Raw genomic sequence first — 12,093 nt, 5'->3', positions numbered from 1 at the left:
CTCTCCAGCCCTTCGTTCTATTTCTTTATACACAGCTCTGTCATATTGTTCTGCACTGGGACGTTTATATTAAGGTTTCTATTTATAGAATTCTCTCTTTCTGTTTCTCCTATGCAATTTAGGAACATGTTGTGATATAGTGGGCATTAAGAACTGTCTAAAATGCAGAAATCTGTTTTCAATTAAGTGATGCAGCTACAGAAAACTTTGCACGTTTTTCTTCATGAACCTCTGTGAATATCTATAGAAAAATTCTTAAAAGAGTGATGGATTTGGTGCAAATAGCGTGATGTTTCTGACCATAGAGTAGACTATATCCATGGCATTTTTCTTGTCCAGACTATATGAAAATGCTAGGTGGCTCTGTGTCTTTCCAGAAATCCTCCACTAATAGATCCCAGAGTCAGGAGACAAAACTTGTACAAGCAGGCATTTCCTCGTAACTTAGTTAGGGCTTCTATTGCTGTGATAAAAGATCATGAACGAAAGCAACTGGGGAGGAAAGAGTTTATTCCGGTTTACAACTGGCAAGTCTCAGTCCCCCTTCAAAGGAAGTTAGGGCAGGAGCTCAAAGCAGGAATTTGGAGGCAGCAACTGAGGCAGAAGCCATGGAGAGGTACTAATTACCAGGTTGCTCCCCAAGGCTATCTCAGCCTGCTTTCTTATGCCCCACCCCCTGGTCTGGGAACACCTGTCCAGGGGTAGTGCCACCTGTAATGTGGGTCCTTTCACATCAATCCTTATTAAGAAAATGCATCATAGCTTGTCTACAGGCCAGTCAGGTTAAGGCATTTTCCTAATTGAGGTTCCCTCTTCCCACATGACTCTGGGGTTGTGTCAAGATGGCATAAAACCACGCTTTATGACTTCAATGCATAACAGAGGGCTTATAATACTGAAGAGTCTAGCTGCCTCACTTTCATCCAAACTGAGGCTCCCTAACCACCCAAAGAGCTCACTGGAAGGGATAGGGTCTGGGATGGGATATAAGAGCATGACTCTTGCATTTTCACGACTTATAAGCAATCTATTCTAAAAGACATAATGGACAAATTTCAGAAAGATTTTTATCTTAATGCCATTTAAGTGAACCCTGAATAAAATAATTCTGTAATTATTCTCTCTAAAAACATAAGACATGCTGGGTGACCTCCTTCATTCAACACAGACATATCTTAAGTTGGCATATGACAAACTCTGTTTATATGCATAAAATATTTTACTCCTAGAAAAAATTGGTTCCATGAAAATGCAAATGACAAGTAATAAAAAAAAACATCAGGTATAACCTGTCTACCAAATGACTTTATATTCCAGGCTTCTGCCTCCTCACTTTAAAAATGAGAATGTTTTGGTATTTGATATCAAAGGCTCCATCTAGCTTTGGAACTATGCAGAATGTGAACAATCAAAAAATGTCCCAAATGGTGATGGTGTGATGATTTGAATGAAAATGTTCTCCCAATATGGTCAAGCATTTGAGCACTTGGTCCTCAGTTGCTTGTGCTGTTTGGAAAGATTATAGGAAATGAAGCCTTGCTAGAAGTATATCACTGGGGATAGGTTTTGAGCTTTTTAAAGTCTTACATAGGTGACCTTTGACCTGCTCTCTCTGCTTCATGCTTGAGGTTAAATTCCTTGGTTGAGGGACAACAGGGTTGCTTCTAGGTTCTAACTATTACAGATAAAACTCCTAAGAAGATAGCTGACTAAGTTCCCTTGTGGCATGATTGAGCATCCTTTGGATATATGCCCAAGAGCAGGATAGCTGGGTCTTGTGGTAGGCTGATTCACAATTTTCTGAGAAACCATCACACTGACATCCAAAGCGGCTGTACAGGTTTTCACAAGCAACAGAGGAGTGTTCCCCCTTGCTCCACATCCTCTCCAACATGACCTGTAGCTTGTGTTTTTGATCTTAGCCATTCTGACAGGTGTAAGATGGAGTCTTGGAGTCATTTTGATTTGTATTTCCCTGATGGCTAAGGCTGTTGAACATCTTCTTAAGTGTTTCGTGGCCAGTTGAGATTCTTCTGTTGAGAATTCTCTGTTTAAATCTGTACCCCATTTAAAAAACTGGTTTATTTAATTTGTTGATATCTGGTTTCTTGAGTTCTTTATATATTTTGGTAATCAGTCCTCTGTAAAATGTAGGGTTGATGAAGATCTTTTCCTATTCAATAGGCTTTCATTTTGACATATTGTTGGTGTCCTTTGCCTTATAGAACCTTTTCCATTTCATGAGGTCCCATTTATTAATTACCAATCTTAGTGCCTGTGCTATTGTTGTTCTGTTCAGCAAACTGTCTCCTGTGCCAATGCATTTGTAGTTATTTCCCAGTTTTTCTTCTGTCATGTTCAGTGTATCTGGATTTATGTTTAGGTCTTTGCAGGGTGAGATATATATATATATTTCTTCTACATGCTGACATCCAGTTAGAACAGCACCATTTGTTGAGATGATTTCTTTTTCCCATTGTATAATTTTGGCCTCTTTGTTGAAAATCTTTGTTGAAATCAAGAGATACAAATTGGAAAGAAAGAAGTTAAGATCATTATTCACAGATGATATGATAGTATGCATAAGCGACCCCCCAAAACTCCTACAGCTGATAAACGCTTTTAGTCAAGTGGCTGGATGCATGATTAACTCAAAGAAGTCAGTAGTCCCCATATATACAAATGATAAGTAGGATGAGAAAGAACTCAGGGAATCAACACCCTTCCCAATAGTCTCAAATAATAGAAAATATCTTGGTGTAGCTCTGATCAAGCAAGTGAAAGACCTGTGTGACCAGTACTTCAAGTCTTTGAAGAAAGTAGTCAAAGAAGATGTCGTAAACAGGAAAGACCTCCCATGCTTATGGATCAGTAAGATTAGCACAGTTTATTTTTATGTTCTTTCTTCTGCTATGAATAATTCTTAAGAAACATAATCTACTAAGATAGGGAAGAATACAGTATCACTCTTTTTGGGGGCGGGGAGGAAGTACTGTTGTAAATTTTATTAACTATGTTGATACCCATTGGAATAGTTTTAAAAATAATTTATGAAAATGGGTATGGTAGAATTTTCTACTTTAAAATACAATAACCTTGAAATTTGTTATGCAGACTTAAATTTTATTTTTTTCTTGCTATTAGCAAAACAACCAACCAAGCAAACAAAAACATGTTGTAATTGTTTGTAAAAATCCATAGCAAGAGCAAAATTCTGTCAATAATAATCATGTCAAAGTGCAGATGAAGCCCATACTTCTGTGTTGGAATCTTTATAGGAGAGACTCGTTGGTTTAGCATTCACTTGGTATCCCCTCCAACAGGAATCTGGGTGCTGAGGGATGTTTGCTGGAGGTTCAGGCCTCCACATGATTAGCCATCGCATTATAGGAGCAAATTATAGGATTAGCTGAGGACGAACTATTATTAGACCTGTCAATATTCGTTAATTGCTGGATAATACTGTTTCTTACAGCTTATCTCTGCTTCAGTACAGGATCTCTCTCAAGACCTGAAATGCAATATGCAGCACACATGTGCACACACACTTGATACTTAAGTAAGCACTTGTTTAAAAGGCGAAGTTAATTTTCAGGTACATTGAATTTTTGTACAGTTCTAGTGACCTGCTTGTATGCTTTGATTCTGGGGCGATCCTTGTTTTTATAAGTTACCATAGAACTCCAAGTGAGGAATCCAAAGCCATGGCAACAGGAAAATGGAGCAAGTGGGTGACTGGGCTCGAAGGTGAGTTCTCTATGACACCTGACTGCCAGGTGCCACCGTTTGTAGCAAGTGAACTTTTACACTTAATTCTGGGCTCTTGGCATTCTCACTCACAAGCGGTCTTAGGTTTTTTATTATTATTCATAGCTATTATTGTTTATTTGATTTTGCTCTTTTTTCTCCTTCTTACCCCTTCATCACATTGGCACTCCAGTTGTTTCTTGTAGCTATGACAGGTGAACATTCCGTATTATGAGGCCAAAAGTGAACTTTCAGTTGTCTGCAATTGAAGACCTGCTTCAATTGTAAAGGCGCTGGTTAGAGGTAGCAGGTGCTGCATACTCCATTCTCAAGGTCTAGAATCCTTTTAAGGGAGGTTGAGTCTCATGGGGTTAATTACATGCTGTATATCCATTGCTGAGGTTGGACCCATGTGGCAGAAGATTGGTGTGATACAAAGAGAATGGAATTTATACTCAAGGCAACCCGGGTTCACCAAGAATTTCTGCCTATTAGTAATCGCATCTCACAAGTAAGATAATTAGCCCATAAAAGAGAAGCCTTAATTTCTTAAGGGGAGTAAGAGCTTATGAGAATTGAGAGAAGACATAAGAAGTGCAGTAGCATTCACTCATTCTGCAAACATCTATTAAGTGTTTCTCTCTTCTAGAGAAATGGTAGATGGAAAATTAAAAGTGGAGTATGACAAAGTATCTGATCCTAAGGAGCTTACCCCAAGGAAGGCAGATCTGTGGGCAATTGGTGATTCTCGATGAGAACCACAATGGGAAGTGAAGGTAGCCTAGTGTCAGAGGACGGAGTGGGTTTCTTAATAATGATGTCCCCATCAATGTGTTTGAAAAATTAGAGCAAAGGGCACTTAGGACAAGGGCAATTCAAACTAAAGAAAACTACATACAAATGTCACCGAGTTATATCACAGCATGAGGGGTGACCTCAGAGGCCATGTTGCTTAGCTGAATGGAGCAGTGGTAGAAGTGATGGGGATGGAGACAGAAGTTTCCAGGAATTTCACAATTAAGAGCTCTGTGTATCAAGATGAAGTTTGAATGTATATAAGTCACTTGGTTGTACAGACAGATCGTTCTATGGTGAAACTAAAAGTTATTTAATTAAGACCAAGGCCAGGATTATCATTATCTCATTCTTTATATAACAGTGAACATAACAGTAACCCATATAGCCTCAGTGCTCCTGGAGTCACCCTTGATGTAGTTTGGATTATAGAATGTGGAAGGTGCAGCCAAGGGCCATGTAGGGTCCATTCCCCTACTGCAGCCAGAGTCTGTGATAATGTGCAGCCATCCACTGCTCGCCTGTGTTCATTTTTTTTTTAACTGGGGGTGAAAGGATCAAATTATCATGCATGCCCTTCTGAAGGGTCAAATTTTTTCAGAAGGGTCAAATCTCCATATACTGAATTAGGTTTGTACGATAAATAACCAGGCCAGCTCGAGAATAACAGTTATATTTTAATGGTTAAAAACGGGAAACTCACGCTACAAGAGCGGGAGATCCGACTTCCTATCTGTCCAGCGACCACACAGAGAGAGAGAGTGCATCTGGGTTCTCCCAGTTTTTCTCTCTGGGGTCCAGGTCGCCACACCTTAATTAGACGTGATTGATTGACAGAGTTTCCCCATCATCTCCACCCATTCCTCAAATATACAAATTGCATTCTGGAATGATTAATATTATTTACTTTGTCCTGTCCTACAGAAAATCTTTCTGGGCCCTGGGAAGATTCTCATAAAGTTGGATTAGAACAATGAAGTAGGGTACAAATAAGTTTCTTTCATATACACCTACATTTCTTTTGTATGTGCATAAATTTATTTTGTTAATTTATATATCCCAAAAACTTAGTATCAGAGATTAAAAACGTCCCAAAATATCTAAGTAAAATAATGAATGAACAAAGATCCAAGTGTGTATGTCATTAATTGAAAAGGTCCATAAAAACATGTAAGGAACTACTTGGGAACAATGTTTTTCTTTCTATTCTTCCCTGATGGGTTGAAGAAGTGGGAAATATGAGTCAGGGGTATGATGAACCCCTATAATGGTAACACTTCAAAGACCGATGCAGGAAGAATCAGAGTTCAAGGTGAGACTGAGCAATATAGATTCTACCCTACCTCAAACCAAACAAATGAAACAATGATAACAACTCAAAGAGCTTTGAGTTACAGAGTGTGGATAGAGTAACAAGTGGGGAAGGGAGCTGGAGAAACTTTGTAATTTTTAAAATATTTTGTTCAAGGAGAAACTTAAATGTAAATAAAAATAGTCTAAAGTATTAAAAGCAAACATTTGATCATATATACATATTCTAAAGTTCACATCAGCCAAATTATGGAAGCAACCTCATGTCTAGCAGGTTCATGGCAAAATGAATGTGTTATGTAGCTACTATGGAACATTATTTAGCCTTGAAAAGGAATTAAAGTTTGAGTGTGTGCTGTGATGTGGTTGAACCTTGAAAACATCATGCTTAGTAAGTCAGATACAAGTAGACGTATACCCTGTGGTTCTAGTTATCTGAGGAAAAGAGAACAGAGAAGTTCGTCAAGGTAGAAAGCAAAACAAAATTTGCAGGAGCTGGAAAGTTATTGACAGTTGGGATGTTGGCAAAGTTCTAGAAGTGGGTAGTGGGGACTGTCCTAGCAGTGTGACTACACTCTGCTCCTGCATTGGTAATTCTTTTTTCCTGTCAACTTGACACAAACCTGTCAGCAGAAGAATTGCTTCTGTCAGACTGGCCTATAAACCATCTGTAGGGCCTTTTCTTGATTAGTGATTGATGGGAGAGGGACCAGTCCACCTCCTGAGCAGGTGGTCCTGAGTTGTCTATGAAAGGATGCTGAGCAAACTATGGGGAGCAAGTCAGTGAGCAGCACTCCGCCATGGTCTCTGCTTCAGTTCCTGCCTTCTGGTTCTTGTCTTGAGTTTCTGCCTCTAGGTTTCTGCCCTGCTTCAATTCCTACCCTGACTTCCTGGCATGATTGACTACAAGCTGTAAAATGAGATAAACCCTTTTTTCCCCAAGTTGCTTTTGGTCATGGTGTTTTATTGTGGCAATAGAAGCCTAACTAAAACAGTCTCTCTGAACTGCATTCTTTGAAATGGTTAAAATGGCAAAAATTTCTGATATGTGTGTCCTGCCATAGTTTAAAAAGATAATGCATTAATTGCAAAACCTACTGTTTCTGTTTCGCAAGCGTTTGACCCCCTGATCCAAGACTACGTCATTGATAGAGGGTGTCGTCCCTGGCTGACTCAGCAGATACTATGGAGCTAACAGTCTGCGAATCAGGTGTGTGTTTGGAAGGCTGTGCAGCTGCTTCAGCTGGAACTCAAAGTTGCCCCTCTGTGCCTCCGGTATTGCCGATGCAGCCATGGCCCCCCCATCGCTGCAGAGTTAGATCCAATCAGTTTTTTAGAATGTCAGTTTTACTTTCCTTTCACTGAAGCCCAAAGGAGCCTCCTCCTGTGTGCTCAGGGCTTTCTTTTGTAAAGTTCCTATTTTTAAAGCAGGCAGCTTTAAACGTCAAAAGTTTCTAAAGCAATTATAGCGAAACCCAGCATTTTCTTTCTTGTTCATCCTTCCTCCTGAACCTAACCACGCAGAGACAAGTATCATCAACTATTATTGCTTTTATTGTTAATATTTATTACATTTCATTTTCTAACTTATATAATTTTACTGTTCTGCCTTATTTTTTTATTGAGTCAGATATTATCAATTAACTTGTTACAATTAAATATAAGAATTTTCTCACTTAAAATTTCTCCCAGCTCTCTAGCCCGCATTCTCCCTCCTTACATCTTTTTATTAAGCAACACTAGGTTATATTAATTGCTGATATTTACATTTTTGTAACAATGTAAGTCTTGTCCTCAACTGCATCATGCATGTTGTAATTTTTGCATAATCACCTTTAATGTCCTTTATAATCTTCTAACTGAATTTTTCTGATAAATCTTTCTAAGATATTGTATCTGAAAACGTGTTTCTGTCTTTCCTTCCATCTGCTTGATAGTTTGACGGGGCATAGAATTCTTAAGGATTTATGAGTACCAAATCTTAGGGCTGTTACTCTGTTATCCAGAGACGTCCAGTGGTGACCTGTTGCTTTGCCTATTATTTGCTCTGACTAGGTTTGGTTTTCTGAGTGTTGAGATGTCCAGCCTTGTTACTGGGTGGGGTAGTCAGTAGTCCCCAGCCATCTGGAACTTGTGGCTCTTCCTCCAGGAAACTCACGTCCTCTTCCCTACTTTTCTGTCTAGCAAGTATTATTAATGATCTATTCATAGCCAAACAATAATCATAGCTCGAGAGTTACAAATAGTTTTTCCACTAATAGCCAAAAGATGAATTCTAGCTAGTCTATCAAACTTAGACCTCCCACCAACAGTGAGCCTAAATGAAGAACTACTACTTACAGGCAAATAAAAATCACTATTTTCCTGATCAATATATCTCCTGTGTAACCATCACTGTTGTCCCGGAACTTACTCTGTAGACCTTGAATTCACAGAAATCTGCCTGTCTCTGCCTCCTGAGCGCTGGGATTAACAGCACATGCCACCACTTCCTGGCAATATATTTACAAAAAAAAATAAAAAATAAAAAATGAACTGTGAAATTGTTGTCATGCTTAAATATTTTGAGTAACAAGACAAAAACTGTATTAAGATAAACGAGGCAATATGACTCTTTAAATATAAAACTGAAGACTTGTCTTTTCAGAAAGCTTTCTCCTTTGACGATGTAGATTACATGCTCAGTTGCTCTGGCTTTTTCCCTACCTCTTGTCATCCGTGTGACTCAAGGGTATTTGGCTAAAATAGGAGGTGAAATACAATCCAAGCTCTGTGACACCAAGTGACCCATAGCCACTACCCGTGGTTAAATTAGAGAAACTCAAGGGTCCTGGGACCAGCGTGGGGAGCGAGAGTAAGCAAGCATCCGTGGCAAACACTGTATTTTCACTTTATTGAGAGTCCTGGAAACAATGTTAGCCACGTGTCAGTCAGTTTGAAAATGGGCTGTTGACCCTCAAGAGTGTGTGTTCTCTCCCCTCCCCTCTCTCTTTACCATCTTATGAAGTTTCCTTGCAGTCTTGGGTTTCCAAGGGCTTTTGTTTAAGTCTGTCAGTTGAATTTTACAGAATGCCTTCCATAAGCTTTTTCTTACTTGATTCATTGATACGCCATTAGATTGCTTAATATTTAATATTTCTAGTTTAGCTCAAGAGTTATGGTTTGGTCATGGCAGATTTCGCACTTTATAATACCTTCAAATTGAATTTGCTAGCATTTTCTTTGGGATTTTTTTTTATTTGCCTTCATAAGTGATAATGATCTGTAGGTTAGTGAGAATATGTAAATTTGTGTGAATGTGGTTGTATATGCATACATGAAATCGGTCACTGTTAGGGACAGGGTAGGATTATTTTCACTCTAATTAAAATGCAGTAGATGATCTATATTTATAATAAGAGATTTCTTTTTTTTTTATAATAAGAGATTTCAATGTTTCTTTCTTAGTAATGAATTAAATCAGTGAACAGTTATACCTGAGGAATTGTTGTGTCTTTGATCATGGGGTGCATTGACCTATTTTCTTGTAATATTTCATCTAGTTTTGTATCAAAATAACATTTGTATCTAGAATATTCAATGGCCTTCAATTTTTTAGAATACATTCAATAACTACAGTGTTACGGCTCTCTTAAATACTTGGTGAGGAGGGTTTTGAACACCAGTCTCATGAGCGTACCTTTGGTATAAAAAGACAATATCTACACAGTTAGCTTGAGAAACTGGATCTGGCAGTTGTAGGTAGTGAGAGGGCTTAGCACAAGCACCGAGAAAAACATATTCTGATTGGCAACATTCCAGAGATAAAGTTTTGCGTTACTCTTGGAAGGCTCAGGGAGATTTGTTAATACCAGAGAGAAAGTGACCCTTTCTGGTGACAACAGCAAGAAATGTCTTCTTCACGGAAAAGCTAGAAGAAGGCTGTCACCATAGCCACTGAGGAGTGAGTCCTCCTGCCTGGTGTCCTCATGTAGCTAAGCAAATCCAGCCTGGCTTCTCACACGTGTTAGGAAGTGTCAGGGATGAAATTAGACCAGAACATTTTTAACTGACGGGGGTTTTCAAAGACTATTTTGGATTTATGTTTAAACAGTCATAAAAGAAACAGAAGTCCAAAGGAACTCATCCTGACAGCGCTCTGTGAAGGTGCTGGCTGCCACGTCTCTGAAGGCGTGTCATGTGAACAAGTACAGTCTGGACTCGGTCTTCTCTTCTGGACATGGTGTCCAGGGTACTTCCTTCTGTACAGCTCATTGTGTTTAAGAGAACAGCATTGCAGTGTGACCGGACTGCCACAGCTGCTCACACTGAATTGCCCTGCATTGCATCAGCTTCCACGATAGGCCAGGGCCAAAGAAACACTAAGTTTGACTGTAAGAATGGTGACGCAAGCTTATTTGAAGGTCAAAACCACTGTAGTCTGTAAATCCGTTACAGCTCATGAAAATATCTCCTAAGACACAAATTTTCTAAGAGTATCTTTCGGGATTTCTTTCTGCCATTTAAGTCCAACAAAGCCTGTGTGTTAGTAAAGCATGCATACCTTGCTAATATCAAGAACTGTTGTCAGGAGGAAGGCATGGTCAGGGACTCTGGAAGGTGTAATGGATTAGAGAATAGGGCTCTCTGGCCTCAGTGTGAATGACTTACTTTTGACATTATCTTAACCACAGAACCCCCTGCACAGCGGCTCTTCCTGTAAACCCCAACTCTGTGGTGTCAAACTTCAGCACAGCCTCTATCTGGGCTGTGAACTTGCCAAATGTGCACACGGCAAATACCTTTTGTTCAAACAGCTCTGGGAGGGGAGAGAGCTCCCATTTGAATGGTGCGCATCTGTTTTCCCATCTGGTCCTCCTAACAGCTGCGTGGAGTGACTGAGTCAGAGTTTATCATTGGCTTGTTGTAAGGTGAAGAAATGGAGATGTAGGGATAGCAGGGAATTTGCCAGGAGTATAAGGCAAGTAGGAAACAACTAGGATCAGAACCCATCGCTTCTAACCCGGGCTCTCATGGTCTCACCGTTGTGGGGCTTTCTCCAGAGCGAAAGCACAGATATGAGAGTCAAGTGTTCAGTTTGAAAGATCAGAACACGCCCCTATCCCCAAGCCACAGTTAAAGTCAACATTACACTCCTGGAGTTGGATTATTACATTTCTTTCACTGGTTGTAGGCTTTTGGCTGGGTTTACTATGTATAGCAGGAATGCATTCCCCCCTATGGAGTAGGATTTAAATCCAGTCAGAAAGCAGTTGGTTACCTCTCCCCCAACCCCTGCCACAAAACAACCATACTACCATTGCACAGGTAGGCAAATCTTGTCTGGTAGGTTGATTTTAGGGTACTCATGGTTCAAAGCTCGGTAAGACCATTGGTAACAACTCTCCCCCAGTAGTCCCGCATAGCACTTTCTGGCTGTAGGTACAATGCCCGGCAGGGAGGACACCTACAGCTCAGCTCCAGCTTCCGTGTCCTCTAGCCAAAGCATGTTGTCTTCAATGTAGAATTGGGTGTTTTGTGAAATTTTGAATTGTTACAATTGTATAAAGAAATCCTATATTTTGCTTTTACATTGGTTGGTTCTGTCCATTTTAGTGGTGATGGAGGAAGGCCATTGGTTAATTAAATAAAGAAGCTGCTTTCCCTGATAGGTTAGAACGTAGGTGGGAGGAGTGAACGGAGCAGAACGCTGGGAGGAAGAGGAAGTGATCTCAGAGACTCGACAGCTCTCCTCTCAGGGGCAGACGCCTCAGAGGGACACGATGCTCCACTCTTGCGGGCAGAGGCAAGAGCTCTGCTCTCTGAGGCACACGACCCAGGATGGACATAGGCTAGAATCTTCCCGGTAAGCCACCTTGGGGGCTGCAGCAGATTATTAGAGATGGGCTAGTCCAGGTGCGAGAGTTAGCCTAGAAGAGGCTAGATAGAAATGGGCCAAGCAGTGATTAAATGAATACAGTGTCCGTGTAATTATTTCGGGTAAAGCTAGCCAGGCAGCCAGAGGGGAACGGGGGACGCAACCCCGCCACTCATATTACAACATAGTGGCATCTTAGTTCTTAAATATTGGGTCTTGGGAATGAGAAAGCAGTAATAGAAAATTTGGAGTTATTGAGATGTGTGAACTGGAGAATTCTAGGCTGAGCTATATACATCTTTAGACTCCATAAGTAGGCAGCAGAAGATCCTGGGTCGCTGACACTAAAGGTGAGATTTTGTGTTTCAGTCGTGTCTCAGTAT

This window comes from Microtus ochrogaster, chromosome 8 (assembly GCF_000317375.1).
Source record: "Microtus ochrogaster isolate Prairie Vole_2 chromosome 8, MicOch1.0, whole genome shotgun sequence".
Classification (NCBI taxonomy): Eukaryota; Metazoa; Chordata; class Mammalia; order Rodentia; family Cricetidae; genus Microtus; species Microtus ochrogaster.
The sequence above is the reverse complement of the archived record's forward strand: the minus strand, read 5'-3'. Positions refer to the sequence as shown.